Raw genomic sequence first — 18,132 nt, forward strand, 5'->3', positions numbered from 1 at the left:
AAATTGTGAAAACGGTGATAAATCAAATTTCTCTTCTTTCACTTTCTCCCCGCGTTGAACCAACATCAGGGTTTTCTGTAAATTCTGTAGTGCGAAGAGACAAACCTTCTATAATGACTTCAATTTTGCGACAGATCTTTCATCTCCTTTACGGCCATCAAATACTGTAGACAAATCAGTCTGCATCAAGGTCAGCGAATAGAGCGATCTGATTGGTGCATTTCTATACAGTAAAATCTCACACCCTCCATGTGTGTACATATATGCACACCAAGCAATGTTACACAAAGGCAAGTCTTTCTCGTCTTCGAAAAATCACTTTTTCTGTCGGATTACTGCTAAATTTTGGACATATTTGCTTTGGGATGGGAAGTAGGTAAGGGCGACCGGTTTCATACTAATGGTATCTTTGAATTCGAATGTTTAAACAACAAAACGGTGTTTTTCATGTCGTGGTTACTCGTAAACAACTGGTTGGGCTAAAATTAAAGTCCCTAGCCTATCATCATGACGTTCAAGCTAGTATCGAGTAGGAGGTGGCGATTGCTAGTATCAATATTAAAGGGGTATGCTAAGCTAGACCTAAAATTGAGAATGAATACCAACAGGATTGGCTTAAGTTATCGTGGTATGAAACAATTATTCCTTCTAGTTGTTGATGTTGGATTAAGACAAATGTATTGAGTTCGACCTACTGTAGGACTAACCTAGGTTTGTAGCCTAACACTACAGTAAACAACTTAGTGACATAGTTCTACATTGTTGTTATACGACTTGATATAGGACAAGGTACAAGGCTATTGAGCACTCAAAAATTTCAGTGTACAAATACAATTTATATAGCACAGGCCTTGGCTAAACGCCCTGCAACTAGTAGCTTTGTAGTAGCAGTATGCGTATTATAAACACCAACATAGGCTAGGCTAGTCCTTCAAGTTACAGAGCTAACACTAACACTACAGTAACACAAAGTTCACAAAGGCTAGGCAACTGTTTATTCCTATTGAAGTCAGGCTAGGCCTAGGGTGTTATAAATAAATATCTGTCTAGGTCTAGTATTATCCTTGTTTCTAACTTACTGGGCCAAGGCTAGGCCTAATTAGTTAAGTACTAACTCAGCCAATGCCTAATACTATAGGTTTTACATTAGCCAGCATTGAGCAATAGTATAAATTTTACTACTTAGGACTGCTTTAAAGTTTAAGAGGCCTACTTCATTTTAGTAAGTAAAATGGTATAGGCCTAGTGATATCCAGTCTAATTATGGTTTTATCTTTGTAGTTAAATATATAAATGCAGCCTTTCAATACAAATGAGTACAGGTGTTAATGAACTTTGTTTACAGTCCGAACTTTGAAGTACATACATAACTGAAGGCCTGCATAGCCTATTATAGCGAAACTAAGCTTATGTATGTGAACATTTAATTTGCAGTTGAGTTCCAGGAGCCACTTTCTGAGAAATGTGGCTTTTGGTAGACCTAGGAGCAACTTGGCAGGGATCAGGAGCCAGTTTGTAATGTAAAAGAATTGTCTGGTACCCCTTGGACATTATCTTAAAAAATGACAAACAATTTTCCAAACATGTTTTCAAAGTATGAGAAAGCTTATATTGTGTTTGACAAAGAAACAAATGACGTCATCTGGGCCAATGCAGATTGGGACATAACCCACGCTGCATACTATTCCTACAGTAATCACAACAAAGACTGCGTTTGAATACAGATTAATTTCTTCCTTAATTTAGAGTGAAATTTCTTATAGATAACTGCCTTAGTGCCAGGCATTTGGATGTAGTAGGTCTCATGGATGCGTGAACGAAAAGGGAGAGAAAATAATGTTTTTTGCTGTTCCTGACCCAGAAAAGAGTGAGGAAAACTGTGAACTGTGTAGAATGGGTTAGGGTTAGGGAAAAATGGTTTATGAACTGTGGTTTGAGTGTATTATGTGCAATGCTATACATGTATGTACTAGTAGGTACAGTAGGCTGTATACGTACATTTGCGATGTGTACGTAATATCTAATAGGCAACCACCTGTCAGTCAACCCTTTTTAATTCCCCAGTGAATGAGGTCGCCAGGAGGAAAATCCTGTGGCGACTAGATCTAAATTTTTCCCAAATTCTGGTCGCCCAGAATGAAAATGTGATCGCCACTTTGATATGCTAAATATTAGTACAAAAAACACTAGGCCTAGGCTCAACATCGAGTAGAACTATACTGTACATGTGTACACGCACAGAATCGTATAAAGACGTATAGGATAAATAGGGTTGGGCGATGTATCCAAAATTATTATTATCGCGATAATTTTTTTTTTTTTTTTGAGGATTGAACAAATGACGATAACTTCTTGTGAAAGAAATTTGAAATAAATGTCGGAAAAAATGCAATTATCCTTTCTCCGTTTTATGTGTAAATGTTATTCTAGCATTCCATGGTTAAGAAAATTGAAAAGAAATCAAGTTTATCAACTTCATTTACTGACTTTTGAACTTCGTTAAAACCTGTCCTTTACAACATTCACTGTATAGAGAACAAAACTCTGAAAATCCGTAGAGAAATTACCAATTGTGTACGAAAAGTAAGTTGGTACACCTTTCAAATTTTACGAAAGATCGAGCAAAAACACTTTCGAAAAATTCACGCGAAACTGGCATATCGTGCTAAATGCAACAAATGTCATGTAAACAAGGCTCTAGTACACCCATTTATGAATTAACCATAAGACCACATCTGGTGTTAAGCGGGGGAAAAAGAAAGTATTTCTAGAATTTCCACCAAAAAAGGAAAAATTATTATCCTACCACAGTTAAGTGTATAGTAAATAGCCTAACCACTTCGTCGGTTACGGATCTCACGTAACAACAAAAACAACTATAAATTGTATTTTGCGAAGTTGACGTTCTCTACAAGGACAAAGAAACAATATTTAGTTAATCATGCCAAGTGGCCTAAAATATGGAATTGCAAGGTTTACTTTTATAAATATGACCGTACCGTAGCTATCGGGGCCATGATATCGTGCTATGTCTGTATGGTATAGACTGTGCCTCGTGTATCATGGGGAAAAGATTGTTTTGTTCATGCGGAGGAGTCGGTTGGCTTGAGGTGTGTTTTACTTACCTTCATGTTCCGGGGATATTTACCTACTTTTCTTAAACGTCTAAGATAATATTTCGCATAACTTTACCGATCCTTTACTGACTGACCTAATTAATTCTAGAGTGGAGCCAAAATAGTTTACTCCATGAAAAGTTTTTTGGAAACGTGCCAAAAATGTTAACAAACAGGTGTTAGACAGGGGGTTGCAACTTGCTTGACAAGGTACCTGGTAAAATTTGCTGCACATGTAGCCTACCAGGGTTACACTGCAGTTGTAAACTGATGTACGTATAGTACACGCTGTTCATTGTTAGGCAGTCTTGAAACGGGGCTTTGCCGAACGTATAGTTTGTTTCATAATATCGACAGTTTTGTAAGTTAAACTTTTTAAAGATTGTAAGACAGATTAAATCTCTTTTCATTTTATCACGTAATATTGCTACTCTAACTTGTCATTTTAAAATTTTGAACAGTTTCGTGACAATTTAAATTCATCATGGTGAAATTTTCAGTTGCAAAAACTGATCGCCACAGTATTATAGGTCTGGCGACTAGCATTAATTTTTCCAGAAATTCTCATCGCCAGCCGAGAATTGTGGTCGCCAATGCGACCATGGCGACCGTAAATAAAAAGGGTTGCTGTCAGTAATGTTATTAGAGAAAAAGTGTCCCAGGGACGCGAGCCCCCGAAAAAGTTTGCGTCCTGTGAAAAAAGCTGCCGTCCTGATCGAACACCAATTACGGTTATTCACTTTATTGTATGACCTACTGTTACTAATACTAGGGTAGTATCACTGCCTATACTTTGTGAATGTTATACACAATATAGGTCAATGATGCTTTTCCATATTTCACATGATCTGATAGGCTAATAGTCCCTCACCCATTGTCTGGAAACATTCCTGCATCTGTAGTGCTCAATGAACACAAAGTTTATTGTTTAACAACAATTACTTATAACATTACTCTCCCATATGTAGAGATAGCAAAGTTTGCGGCATATGTGTGCACTCAAATATTATTACGTTAGGCCTTGTTGACAACACATTTTGACCGAAAGCGATGGTACTAAGTTGTAGTTAAATTGTTGCTAAGAATATCACATAAGATTTGAATCATTGTTTTGATCCCAAATATGAGTTGAAGCCCACTTTATGGGAAGCTAACATCTCAGATACTGAAAAGGATTTTTCATATCACACTAAGACTGGCAGTATGCATTTTCTCTGCATTGAGAGTTGCTATTTAGTAGAATGTGCTGCTAAAGTCAAATGTGCATTATTATCACAGTAATTTCTTTGTTGCAACATTTCCGTGGACCCTTTGACCACATGCTTCAGATATACATGTTTATGTTTTTTAGTGCGACGTTGTATCGTCAAAAGTAGCTATTGAAGATTGAGTTTTTTAATCGACATTGCGTAAAAAGTTGTTTACATACTGTTGTGGGAAAGGGGTCGGAATTTGCCGAGGTTGGGCCGACTTGCCTATAGTGGTTGGGAAATAGGAAAGAACTTTGTTCAACTTTGAATACAATAAAATTAAGGGCGTGATGTCGAGATCTATATGTAACATTTTCTGCAAAATTTAAGGGGCTCAATAAAATCAATTACAAAACATTGAATCTTCAGTCTTTTTTGTGTTTGAATGTACAGACTAACTTGGTATTTTCATTATTTAATATAATTAAAACTATGTGAGAGCAACAGGTACATGTGTATAGGTACAAAGGATAAAGTCTATTAAATTCCACAACAACTCAGGAATTTGGCTTTGGCCCATTTAAGTTGTATTAAATCACAAACATTTGTCCCTTAAGTTTGAAATATTTTATTTTATATTGTTTAATGACAAAGGAGTCATGACACTTTGCTGAGTTGCAGACTCCTATGTTCTGACATTCCAACATTTAAGGAGTTGCTCAAACCTATTAGAAATGTACAAAATATCTTATTGTTGTATTGTTTAGAGTTAAAATGCTGATTGTGCGATATTCTACTAAGTTACCAATGGACCACCCGTGGTGTGTAAGCCATCCCAGGGTAGAATTGAGGGTTAAGACTAACTGTTGTGCCGATATCGCCAATAACGGTTTTGTCCGACATGCGATATCCCCAATCCCAATATTGATACCGTTTGCACAAACAGTAACCATGTGTATCACTCTCATTTGCCAAATCCTGTTAGGAAATCAGTAGAAAACTTATGTGCACATTCTATAACACTAGTCCTAACTCTTTTTGAATGAATGATGATATTCCCCACCAAGTTGATATGCATGAAACTGTGTGCTAGCATTTTTTTGGTAAAACACAAGACTATCCTTCCTGTTACTTCTGTTGTATAATTTGTTACCTTGTTGACCAACTACGTTCAACACTTCGGCTGTAAGTCTTATTCAAATTTATTTCAATTGGAGCCACAAATTTCTTAGCAAAAGTGATAAAAGATGACATTGTGCAATGAATAAAACTTATTTCATATGGAAAAGACAATTAGTTTATCCTGGCTTAGAAAGTATTTTACTACCCCTTTGTGTTTAGCAGAACCAAAGCGAAACATTTTCTTAAATTTGTTAATTTCCGTAAAAAAATATATCCTACCATTATCAGGCAATACTAACAACTAAGCCTAGCCAAACTTAGCTTAGCAAGTCCCTTCGTGTTTGAAATATTTTGTAAACAAACCGTCAACAAATTGTGATATGTAAACTTGATTCTCAAAATACAATCTTTTCATCAGTCATTGATGTCTTAACAAACTGCATCCATGCTACTCTTTCCAGCTTCTTAAAAGATATGCAATTTTTGACATGATTTAGTATGGGGTTTCCACAGTGTGCTATAACTTTTATCCTCAGTGGAGTCTCAGCAGCACTATGCAAGTTAGTGTGATAGGCTACAACTGTAGTTCCTATATACATAGTTTTATCAAATGTTTTTCAACATCACATAAGTTACTACTTACACTGTGTCTGAATATGCCATGGTTACAACTTTGATTTTGCAAAAAGTTTCTTCGATTATTGCCAAAAATATTTGCAAGGGCTAAGTGTTAGTGGGTATGTTCGGTTTTAATTATTTGTGTTCACTTGAATAATACAGCAGCCAGGCTGGTGAAATTTAGTTTAACGTTTAACAAAGCATGGAGGTGTTTTGTATACCTCCATGAACAAAGTAAGTCTGTTTACTGATCGTTATCGGTAAATATTTTCTGAACTTGCATCTTATTTCTTTGACCAGCTGATCTTGACCACTGGCTATTTATTGAAACCGAGGCTTAAGAATGGGTTTTTTAGTACAGATTTGTGATTTTGTTGTGAAAAACAATGTTCAATATTGGTTTGCCGTTATCTGCAATTTTACTGATACCGATATGCCACCCATTTTGTTAATATCGGCTGATACCCATATCGCAAACGATTATCACAATTTAAGACAGCCACAATTGGTTCGATTCTGTGAAACATGCTGAGTTAGTGACAAGGTATTGACATCCAGCAATATTTTCTTTTCCACATAATGTTACACTGTCTACCAATGGAATATATCCCTTTAACCCTCATTTGTAGAGCATCTTCATTTAATCAATTTCAGTTGAATTGGTAAAATTGCCCATTAAATGCAGAGAGCTGCATTAATACTTTCCAAACAGTTGTTTTGTTCTGTGTTTGGAGTACACTGTGTACTGTAGACCTTGAAAAGCCAAGCTTGTCTTTGTTCATCACTGGACCAGGCAGCTCCTTGATTGAACAATTATTTCTTGTCAATGGAAAAAGTTTGTTACAGGCTTTCAGCTATTATGCCAGTTGCTTGTAGGTACTACTGCACATGTATGCAAGGCATTAGTCATACTGATTTGTCTAAGATCTCTAAGTAGTGTTTCCAGGATTTTCAACAAGGTTATCTAATCATATTGCGTTCAACCTGCATGGAGCCAGGCTTCAAAATGTACACCATTTACTTGGTAAATGTCCGTAGAGATGTTGCCATTGCGAGTAGAAAATGAAGGGGCTTGCATTTTAGTGCAAATTGGAGAAACATTTTCAATCAAATCTGAAGCTTGTATTACCATTGAATCATCATTTAGGAACTCACCAATTCTTTACTTTACTCTTAATATTTGACTATTTGTTAATGCATCTGGTAACAGCAGAGTGAATGTGTTTTATATTTCCTATAATATTTAACTCACTTGTGTACTGTCAAAAAGAATACATCTTAGTTGCATTTTGAGGAAATTCTAACTATATAGGGAACTTCCAAATTTCAAGTCTTATTAAAATCAACAAGAATAAATAATAAATTCAGAAAGCTATCAAAGGTAAGATGCCATTATTACGTTACAGGCCACTTACTGTGTTCCATTCCTTGGAAGATGTGAGAGTTTAGTCTGTCGAAATGGGTTACGTTCAGTCTACCATAAATCTCTAGTTAGGATCAAAATATTGAGACGGGGCTTCCACCGGAACAGTCTGGAATATTTTCTATTTGAGCATAGTATTACTAGTTTTAGACCGATAATGGGTTAGATAATTGGCAGTGGGCCGATTATCACACAATCGGTAAATAATCGGCATTGGCAAAATCTATGCACTACCGATTATGCAGAAAAGACGATTATGTTCCACATAATGGATTGTAATTTTCTGCGCTTTCAATTCATCACAGCCACAACCGGAGAAAAAAAATAGATTGTTCGATTCAAAGCCGGGGAAGGTGCGCTAATCTATGGTGTAATTGTATCGCAAGTCCCTCACGCATGGTTATACTAATGCCACGATATAATATCCAAAATTGGCAGTTAACACCATACAATATACCCTAGGTAAGCTTAGGGGGACAATGTTATTAATTTTTTTCCACTTCGCTTCTTGCATCTAACAAACCTCCTGTTATCCATGTTTAATGATTGATAAGAAAAATTTATTGTCTTGACTAAATATAAAACCAAAACAACATACTTTTTAGCCACTTTGGCCGTTTCACCATAGGTGAAAACTGGAAAGTGAAAACGATAACAGGCTTTGCTCATTGTGAGTTCTACGTACATTGACTAGTCTGGCTAGAGAACGGTTGAGCTTCATAACTGTTTGCAAATGCGGCCAAGCTTTTACAAATGTGATAAAATGATGAAATCAAGGGGCCAAATACTCCATAAAATCCCTAAAAATGTTTGGCGACAGGCCTCAGTAATTCTACTGCATTACAGTATTTTGTGATAAGGCAAACACACACATAGTTTTGCGGAAACACGAAGCAACTTTTGACGGCATGTACCATAAGTGCTTAAAAAGCCCCTTTTCAGTAACTGAACTCCTTAACCTCAACCGACCAAAGCAAGTCTAATTTCCAGCAACACTTGCGACAAAGCAAATGTGTGATTTCTCCCACATGTAGTTTAAAAGTCAATGGACAAGCGCCATGACTTACTGTGTATGATCGTTTGAAACAACGTACGATTGGAAGGATTACCTCGCAGATGTTAATCATTGAAAACTTGAAGCAAACGTTCGTGATTGTTTTATTTTTCATACCAGAATATATATTTCGATATCAGATAATGAAATTACACATATTTTATTTCCCTATGGTCTACTTTTCACTTTATTTACGTTGGAGTTGCACACTGATAATGGTTATCATACCATTTGTAAAAGCTGTCCCTAACTTTTTGTTTTTATTTCGTAGCCTATGGCTACTATTTACCCCCTTCTGTTGTCTGTACAGCACTACCATTTACTGTGTTGTGGCGAGATTTCAATATTGCTACTCATCGTCATAAACGTACAGCGCCAAATGTATACATGTATTACATTGTTCTTTGTTTGCTCCATAATGTTTTACTGTGAAAGGTTAAGTCGTTCATTTACATCTTTGATTGTATTGGCCCAGAAGTTGGTAATCATGCATAACACTAAATCATACTTTAGGCCAGTTCCACGAAAATGATGAAATAATCGGTAATTCTGTAATCGGCATCGGCTGATTGTCACAGGAATTAATTAGTAATCGGTAAAACCGATTATCATATAATCGGTCGAACACTACCGTTTGTCACAGGAACTTATCGGTAATCGGTAAGAAATGATTATCATATAATCGGTCGAACACTAAAGGTTGAATGTAACAAAATAAATATCTCTGTTTTACAAGCAGCATACAATATAACCAATATCGTTGACTGCCTACTGCCATGATGAATCTTAAAAGCATCGTCAGTAATTGAAATGTACACGAAATGAGACCTGTGACAGATCGATAATGCAGAGAGGTTTCTGATATGCGAGATGAAATTGGTTTGCATTCATCATGGGAAGTTACCGCAGTGGCTTTTTAAATTAAATTCCAGACTGCATTCTTGATTTAGTAACTGTCTCTAAGGCTGTGTTTTATTGGCCAGGATGGAGTTAAGCTTACAACAAGGTTTTGCTTCCATTGCTAATCATCACAGGTTTGATTTGTGAGAAATGACAGTCACAAGAGGCCCTAAGTACTGGCATATTTTTGTGTAGGTGAAAGAAGTTCCTTATTCTCTATTTTTTTTTTACATATATGTTTTTATCCTGGCGGCCTTTGCATATGAGCAGGTTATTGCTATCTTTTTACCTATGATTAAGCCTGTGGATTAAGTTAAAACTGTTGTCTTGATATATGTAAAAGCAAAACATTTATGTTTGTGCACTATGACTGTTGGTTGGAAACTGTTGATTCTCTCTTTTTTAGGGGTAATTGAAGTTGTTTTTGGTTACTTGCCATAGGCAAGTAAGTTATGCATGCTGTCAAGTTGGCATGTGTGGGTGTGCGTGACACAAGCTTGTATCTCATGAACTTCGTTCGTGGTAGTGTTTACTTTGACAATGGTCGGTTCGCTTGATGACATGAAAAAAAAAATAGCATTTGGAAGATTTCTCATGGTAAAAGCAGTTTATTTGTTTGATTTGGTTGCCGATCATACCTAAACATGGATGTAGCTGTTGTAAATTTTTTCATCTTATGAATCTTAGTTAAGAAGTAATAAATACGGATTAAGTTTTCCTCTTAATATTTGTTGCACACACCACATGCTCATACTATTTACTTTATGTGCTGAAGCTATATATTTGAAAGTTTAGAAATTGGTCTTTTTCTTTGATGTGTGGAATGAAGCTAAAGTATCTGCATTTTTGGTTTCGATGATAATTGCAACCTTTATTCATGGGTATGTGTATGTATGCATGTGTGTGTGAGTTGGTTTGTGGCGCCCAGCTTGTAAACACGATATCTCAAGAAAGGAAGGTTGGACCAACTTCATATTTAGTGTGTAGAAATACCATATTGAGTTCAAGAAGCCTATTGTATTTGGTGGAGGTCAGGTCATTTGTGGTCACCAGGGGTGAAATTGTGAAAAACCTTGTTACATCATCGAAACCACAATGCATTTTTGCATTCTGGTTTATGAAGTTGGAGCACTTCGCTGCTTTTTGTCGGAAATCAGATTTCCCCCCAGTTGACGTTTCACACAGTTTGTGTGCACAATGTTGTCTGTTCGACATTGATCCACACCCATTCTCAAATGTTGATTCGGATGCGTCGAGGATCAGCATTGCCAACACCTTAGGGAAATCAAGATCCTCTTCCACATTGCATTCTCAAATGTGCACAAGGCTATATAGGAATGATACTTTTTGAGGTAGTTCCTTTCAAGTTGCCTTACAGTGATAAACTGCACAGGACCGTATGGTATTGTGGTATAAACTCACATTGAGCTGTGTGGAAGCACTGCAGGAAGTCAACAATAGGCAAGTTGGGCTCACAAACAAAACAAACTGACTTGACCCTTTTGAACTTACCCTTTGACATTCACTGTTGGATAACCTAGAATCCATGGATTTATGATGGCCCACTAGGTGAAACCATAAAACTGAAATATAAGGGTGTCTGATGTGGAGTGTTTTGACAACCAACTGTTGAATGATGTCCATGTCTCCTCACTGTAGCACACTATTGGGTGAATCCAATCCATATTTGTTATAGAGCACAGTCTAGTTTGAAAGATAGCATCCTTTAAGGTGTCATCCATAGATTGTTGATGTAGCGGGAGTTTGCACAGCATGAACAAAGGTGTTTGTAGAGGGTAATGAGTCAATGACAGCTGAAATAGAGATGTTTTGCTAAGACAGCTTGTGTCATATACCACATTCTTGCACTACTGCACAGATGATTGAACATGGGTAGGCCTTATTGACAGTAGTATGCAAGTGATATACACCAAAGGGTGCTTCTAACCAGACAGCAGAACTGCAGTGTGGTTTTGATGATGCTATATGAATAATGTTATGAATGTGATACATTAGGCTGTAGCATATAGCAAGGATGAACAACATACCTGTACATACCTGTACACAGTAGTCCAGTAAAAAGCATTGAGGTATGACAAACAATATTCACATTGGCAGCTGATGACTGAGATGGACAATTTTCTTGTATTCAGCATACAGATTGGTCTCTAAAAAGACAATAGGCTTCTTCTCAGTCCTCGACAAATATTTTTAAAAGTACTTGCTATTTGGGGGCCGTGACTAAAAATATACTTGTGAAAAGGCTTTCGCCACTATGACTGCTGTTTAAGTCTCCATAGTACATATCTACAACATCAATACTTTCTATGAACAAAGGTTGGGCACTTAGGTAGATACTTGGTGCTACGTAATTGCACACTGGAAAATTATGTTTCTGTTCAGTATGACATTTAAACTTTTTTCCACCAAAAGTAAGTGATGAACAAAGTAAAACATGTCGCAGAATCATAAATGAGAAGCCAGGCCTACTGTAATGTCTCAAACAATTAAACATAAAACATCTGCAAAAATACCTACGAAGATAGCTTGGCTTCATTAGGGCTCCTCTAGTATACACTAGGCATATATATACCATGCAGTAGCTAGGTGTGTACGTCATTGCTACTGTGAACCTCTAAGTAAGCTACTGTACAGACCTATTATTGCTAGCTCATGATAATCAACTCCTTGGCCATGTGTAGTGCTAGCTTGTAGTTGAGGAATCGCAACTGAGGTTCTGAGCATTAAATCAAACTTCCAAAGTGTAATCGGGACTACTGGGAGTTAATCGATTACAACTATCACCACTAGTAGAAGTACCACATTGAGTGCAAGAAGACTATTGGTTTTTGTGGAGACCAAAGGTCATTTGAGGTCTCTAATCTCAAGAAGGTAAGCTTGGGTAGATCTTGAGTACAAGAAGCTTTGAGTTTTTGGTAGAGGTCAAAGGTCATTTGGGGTCACCAGGGGCCAAATTTTGAAAACCTTATAAACACCATATCTCAAGAAAGAAAGCTTGGGTAGACCTCATATTTAGTGTGTCAAAGTACCACAATAAGTTCAAAAAGCCTATTGTTTCTAGTGGAGGTAAAAGGTCATTTGGGGGTCATCAGAGGTTAAATTGTAAAAACCTTGTAAACATCTCAATTGGAAGCTAGGGTAGATCTCATACTTGGTATGAAGGTGTATAACATTAATAAAATAAGCCTATTGATTTTGGTAGAGGTCAAATGTCATTTGGGAACAAGGTGGGGGGGGGGTGGGTTAATAGTCTTGTAGGGTATATGTCTTCATATTCAGGAACTGGCAGCCACATGATGGCCTACTGCTCTTCAAAATCTAAAGCTTGTTTTCTGTTCCCATCTTATGAATATTAATAAATGGTCATGGCTTACCACAACAAATTCAAAATATCTCTGCAACGGTATGTCCGATTTAGTTTCAACTTTGTATGGTGATGTAACTACCACAACAATGACAAGATGAATCATGTAATACTTGGTAGGTTGATGCCTTGTGATGAGTAGATTGTTTTAGGTTCCCATTTCATGAATATTAATTAAATGGGCAGAGCTTAATGTAAAATTTATGTAACATAATAAGCACGTTTTCATGACGTCTCAAACTTTATGTCAATATTTCATCAAATTGCAAGAAATGGCTTTCAAACACAAGACAAGAACCAAATGTTTCATGGTTTCAATTTTGGCATATTAGGTTGTCACACTACATTCATGCAATCAGTCATGTTGATTTTTGTGTGCATATCATGAAAATCAATGAGTGAACATATAATTCTTAATCAGATTTCTCTGAAATAGTATGTTAATTCAGCTTGTCAAAAGCTAGTACTACATTTCTAGATATATGTTTTTTCTTTGTACACAGTTCGATGCCAATGAAGCTGAATTGACAGAAGAGGTAGCCACTTGATATTTACCTCATCAGAGAGGTTATGAAGGTAATTATCCTTACCATACATCTTTCAACCTTTGGAAAGATACCTCTGAAATTCAGAGGTGGCATCTGAGGGAAGTGGAAGAGAGACTAAAGGATATTAACCTTTGACAATTATAATAGCAGTGGTATGAAGTAAGACTAAGAGACTAGCAGATAAGTTAATAGTAGTGGTTTGAAGTAAGAGACTAGCAGATATGCAGATAAGTTAATAGTAGTGGTTTGAAGTAAGAGACTAGCAGATATGCAGATAAGTTAATAGCAGTGGTATGAAGTAAGACTAAGAGACTAGCAGATAAGTTAATAGCAGAGGTTTCACTGGTTTGAAGTAAGAGACTAGCAGATATGCAGATAAGTTAATAGTAGTGGTATGAAGTAAGAGACTAGCAGATATGCAGATAAGTTAATAGTAGTGGTATGAAGTGAGAGACTAGCAGATATGCAGATAAGTTAATAGTAGTGGTTTGAAGTAAGAGACTAGCAGATATGCAGATAAGTTAATAGCAGTGGTATGAAGTAAGACTAAGAGACTAGCAGATAAGTTAATAGCAGAGGTTTCACTGGTTTGAAGTAAGAGACTAGCAGATATGCAGATAAGTTAATAGTAGTGGTATGAAGTAAGAGACTAGCAGATATGCAGATAAGTTAATAGTAGTGTTTTGAAGTAAGAGACTAGCAGATATGCAGATAAGTTAATAGCAGTGGTATGAAGTAAGACTAAGAGACTAGCAGATAAGTTAATAGCAGAGGTGTCACTGGTTTGAAGTAAGAGACTAGCAGATATGCAGATAAGTTAATAGTAGTGGTATGAAGTAAGAGACTAGCAGATATGCAGATAAGTTAATAGTAGTGGTATGAAGTAAGAGACTAGCAGATATGCAGATAAGCTAATAGTAGTGGTATGAAGTGAGAGACTAGCAGATATGCAGATAAGTTAATAGTAGTGGTATGAAGTAAGAGACTAGCAGATATGCAGATAAGCTAATAGTAGTGGTATGAAGTGAGAGACTAGCAGATATGCAGATAAGTTAATAGTAGTGGTATGAAGTAAGAGACTAGCAGATATGCAGATAAGCTAATAGTAGTGGTATGAAGTAAGACTAAGAGACTAGCAGATATGCAGATAAGTTATTAGTAGTGGTTTGAAGTAAGAGACTAGCAGATATGCAGATAAGCTAATAGTAGTGGTATGAAGTGAGAGACTAGCAGATATGCAGATAAGTTAATAGTAGTGGTATGAAGTAAGAGACTAGCAGATATGCAGATAAGCTAATAGTAGTGGTATGAAGTAAGAGACTAGCAGATATGCAGATAAGCTAATAGTAGTGGTATGAAGTGAGAGACTAGCAGATATGCAGATAAGCTAATAGTAGTGGTATGAAGTGAGAGACTAGCAGATAAGTTTCAAATTGTTCAGTCTGGATGGTGACATGCATTTTCTGAAATTTTCATAGTGTGTGTTTTTTTCATGGTTTGTGGCTGTTTATCATGGTCTTCCTGCTGAAAATGAAGACGTAATTTGCAGTTGTGCCTGTTTGCCAAAGTTATGCCTGATTTATGCCCATCCGCATACATGGTTTTTCTTGGGGGAAGATAATTTTTACAGTGTGCATTGGTCACTAGATATAGAATCTACAAGCAGTATCAAGTGGACCATTAATTAGTTGGAAATTAATTAGTGTAGCATGCATATCTCGCAACCAATTTCGACCAAGTATGTTACTGAATTAATTCTGTTAAGTATATCATTTGTTAAAAATATCACAAGGAAAACATGTTGGTCGCTTAAATAAGGTTCATAGTCATCAAGGGAGCATTATTGTGGAAGTCTGTAAATGTGTAATTATTCCACCATTTATATAGTGTTCTCTTCAAGTTGTGAAAGGTATATTAACACTTTGGAAAATTCACATGCATTGACTTTTCATTTCCGTGATTCACTTTTCTTTCCTGTATTGTTTCAACATCAGTGTAGCCGCTGTGAAAGTCTGTCCTTATTCGTTTCATTTCCATTTCGTGTAGCCTGCCTTAAAATATGCCACGGATCTACTTTAAATAGTGAGTACTTACAAAAATCTGGTTCATTGTTTGAGAGATCAAAGGGCATTGCATGTCATCAGAACAAAGTTTGAAAACTTAGTACAGTAGGATACCACCAAACACAACAGTTGCATAAATGTTATGTGGATCCCCTTAAGTAAGTGTATCAAGTTGAAAGGTCATCTGAGATAATCAAAGGTCAGTCTGGAAACTTAGTAAAATAGGCTTCCTCAAGTAATCCATATCCAGTAATCTCCTAATATTGAACATGTATTTTTTCACAACAAAGTCACTTCTTGTTACTTGAGATGGTTTATTAATTAGTTCTAAAAAATCATTTCTTTAGCCTCAGTTTTCGATTTTGATTATAAGCCAGTTGTCAATATGCCGATCAGCTGGTCAAAGAAATAAGATGCAAGTTCTGAACATATTTACGAAGAAGGATCTGTAAACAGATCAATCAGGCCACTTAATGTTACGTACATTGCAGTCTTTGTTGGGTGGTTAAGTTAATTTCACCAGTATACATAACCACTGTATTATACAAGTGATCACAACATAATTAAAACTGAACATACCTGCTGGTACCTGTTCTGCAGGTAGCAGATATTCTTGGCAAGAATCCAAGAAACGTTTTGCACAAAAGTTGTAGGTGACATATTCAGACCAACAAACAATGCACAGCGGTCAAACACATTGTGCGAAGTAACTTATGTGACGTTGAAGAACATTTGATAAAACTATATATTTACAGTAGTAGCCTATAACATTGACTTGCACAGTCTATCCGAGCCTCAGCAGGGGATAAAACTTATAACCGGGCTATCAATCCATTCCAAAAATTGCGTATCTTTTTGAAAGGTGCAAAGAGTATCATGGATGCTGTTTGTTATAACATCAATGACTGATGGAAAGATTATATTTTGAGAATCAAGTTTGTGTATCAAAATTTATTGCCAGTTGGTTTAATACAAAATATTTCAAACAAGATGCACTTGCTAATTTTGGCTAGGCTTAGTTGTTAGTATAGCTGCCTAATGGTGGATATAATTTTTATGGAAATTAAAAAATTGAAGAAGTTGTTTTTGTTTTGGTTCTGTTTAACACAAGGGGATTGTTCAAGATCTTAGCCAGGATATACTAATGTCTTTTGTACATGAAATCAGTTTTATTCATCCCATGATGTCTTTTAACCTTTTTTTTTTGCCAAGAAATTTTTAGCTTCATTTGACAGTTGTATGAGACTTGCAGCCTAGGTATTGAATGTAGCAGAATTAACAGGAAAGGTAGGCTTGTGATCCCCTTCCCCCCCCCCCCAAAAAAAAATGCTAGCACACAGTTTCATGCATAACTTGGTGGGCAATATGATCGTTCTTTGAAAAAGAGGTTAGGACAAGTGTTATAGAATATGCTTGTATTTTTTTTTACTAAATGGTTTAATGGGATTCCACAAATGAGAGTTAATACAAGTGGTTACTGCTTTTGAGTTGTGCAAACGATAACAACTAACGATAGCCAATTATACTTTTAACACATCATGTAGTGTCTTTAGGTGGACAGATTTTGATCAGCTTCTGTTCAGTTTGTGGAGGGTCACAATGTACAATATTGTACAAAAAGTCGCATGTAGTCTTGAGCAACCATATAGCACATACAGTAGTCAGAAGATTAGATCTGTTTAATATTATATACTGTAGAGATATTTATATCAGAGAATTTATGCTGTTGTGTAGGGACTCTATCACACCTGGCATTTGTGTTGTTTGATTTGAACAAGGAGATTATCTCTGTGATCTCAAGTGGTCCTAAACAAAGGTCAAAGGTATAACATCTGCTAACAAGATTAATAGATCTTAGAGAAAATGGTTTTGGCACTAAGTTGTTCAAAATATTTCACAAAGAATTAGAGGCCTTGTACTGTAGGTTAATTCATCAATGACAATTGTTAGAAAATTGACTTGTTAGCTCAACTTCCCATTTGAAGAATGTACTCATTATTGTAGTGTGCATGCGCTCTACAATATTGGGATTACTAGCCTGGCAGGCTGGTGAATGTAAGCTGAACATACACTCTTCATAACAATCTCAAATTCACAGGTTGACTACGCAAGAAAAAATTCAGACTCAGATTTGCAAAGAATTGTGGCGGCGAACAGTTGATTCTGCACACGTAAATAAAATAGATCTCCTTGAGTTGCATACAGTACTTCTTCAAAACAATACGTAAAATTCTCTTTGGTTCATTATTCTTGAACTGAACAAGACAGACCTGTAACATTTGAACACATAAGTTAACAACATCCTGCAAAAATGTTGCAACCAACAAATGTTTATCGTATTTATCCGCAACGACTCAGCGTTATCTGTACTACTTCAGCTCTTGCAACATAGGCACTTGTAACGTTCTTATTGTGGCATTGCTCTATGGCCGTGTATGGCATATATTACGTGTTTATGATGATGATAAAGCAGGGCCAGGAAATCGACCAAGCAGTTTAAATAGATCCCAGGGTGTTACAATTGCAATGCTATAGGCCTACATGTATTCGTTAGATTAATCGTCCATTGGTGCAAAGCACCGTATGTTCGTAAAATTTCGCTAACTAGGCGAGGATACAGTAACGTGTTGCTCAATTTGACCAATCAGTGTCCAGGACTCTGTGTATTCTTTGTCACAACCGAAACAGGCGAGATACTTGATTGACAACTTGG

At 36.4% G+C, this 18,132-nt stretch overlaps 1 protein-coding gene across 8 annotated transcripts in view; it reads left to right on the plus strand.

The window, feature by feature from the left end:
• The first annotated feature begins 228 nt into the window (after nt 1-228).
• The window catches only part of LOC139978973 (uncharacterized), a 61,602-nt gene continuing 43,698 nt past the window's right edge, over nt 229-18,132 (plus strand). For 3 of the 8 annotated variants that reach the window (XM_071989592.1, XM_071989586.1, XM_071989585.1), the window contains exons 1-2: nt 229-376; nt 13,312-13,384. The gene's annotated coding sequence lies outside the window, so the exon portion shown is untranslated. The other 5 variants (XM_071989588.1, XM_071989587.1, XM_071989589.1 and 2 more) reach the window with 4 other exon arrangements.

Source organism: Apostichopus japonicus, chromosome 13 (genome assembly GCF_037975245.1).
Source record: "Apostichopus japonicus isolate 1M-3 chromosome 13, ASM3797524v1, whole genome shotgun sequence".
Classification (NCBI taxonomy): Eukaryota; Metazoa; Echinodermata; class Holothuroidea; order Aspidochirotida; family Stichopodidae; genus Apostichopus; species Apostichopus japonicus.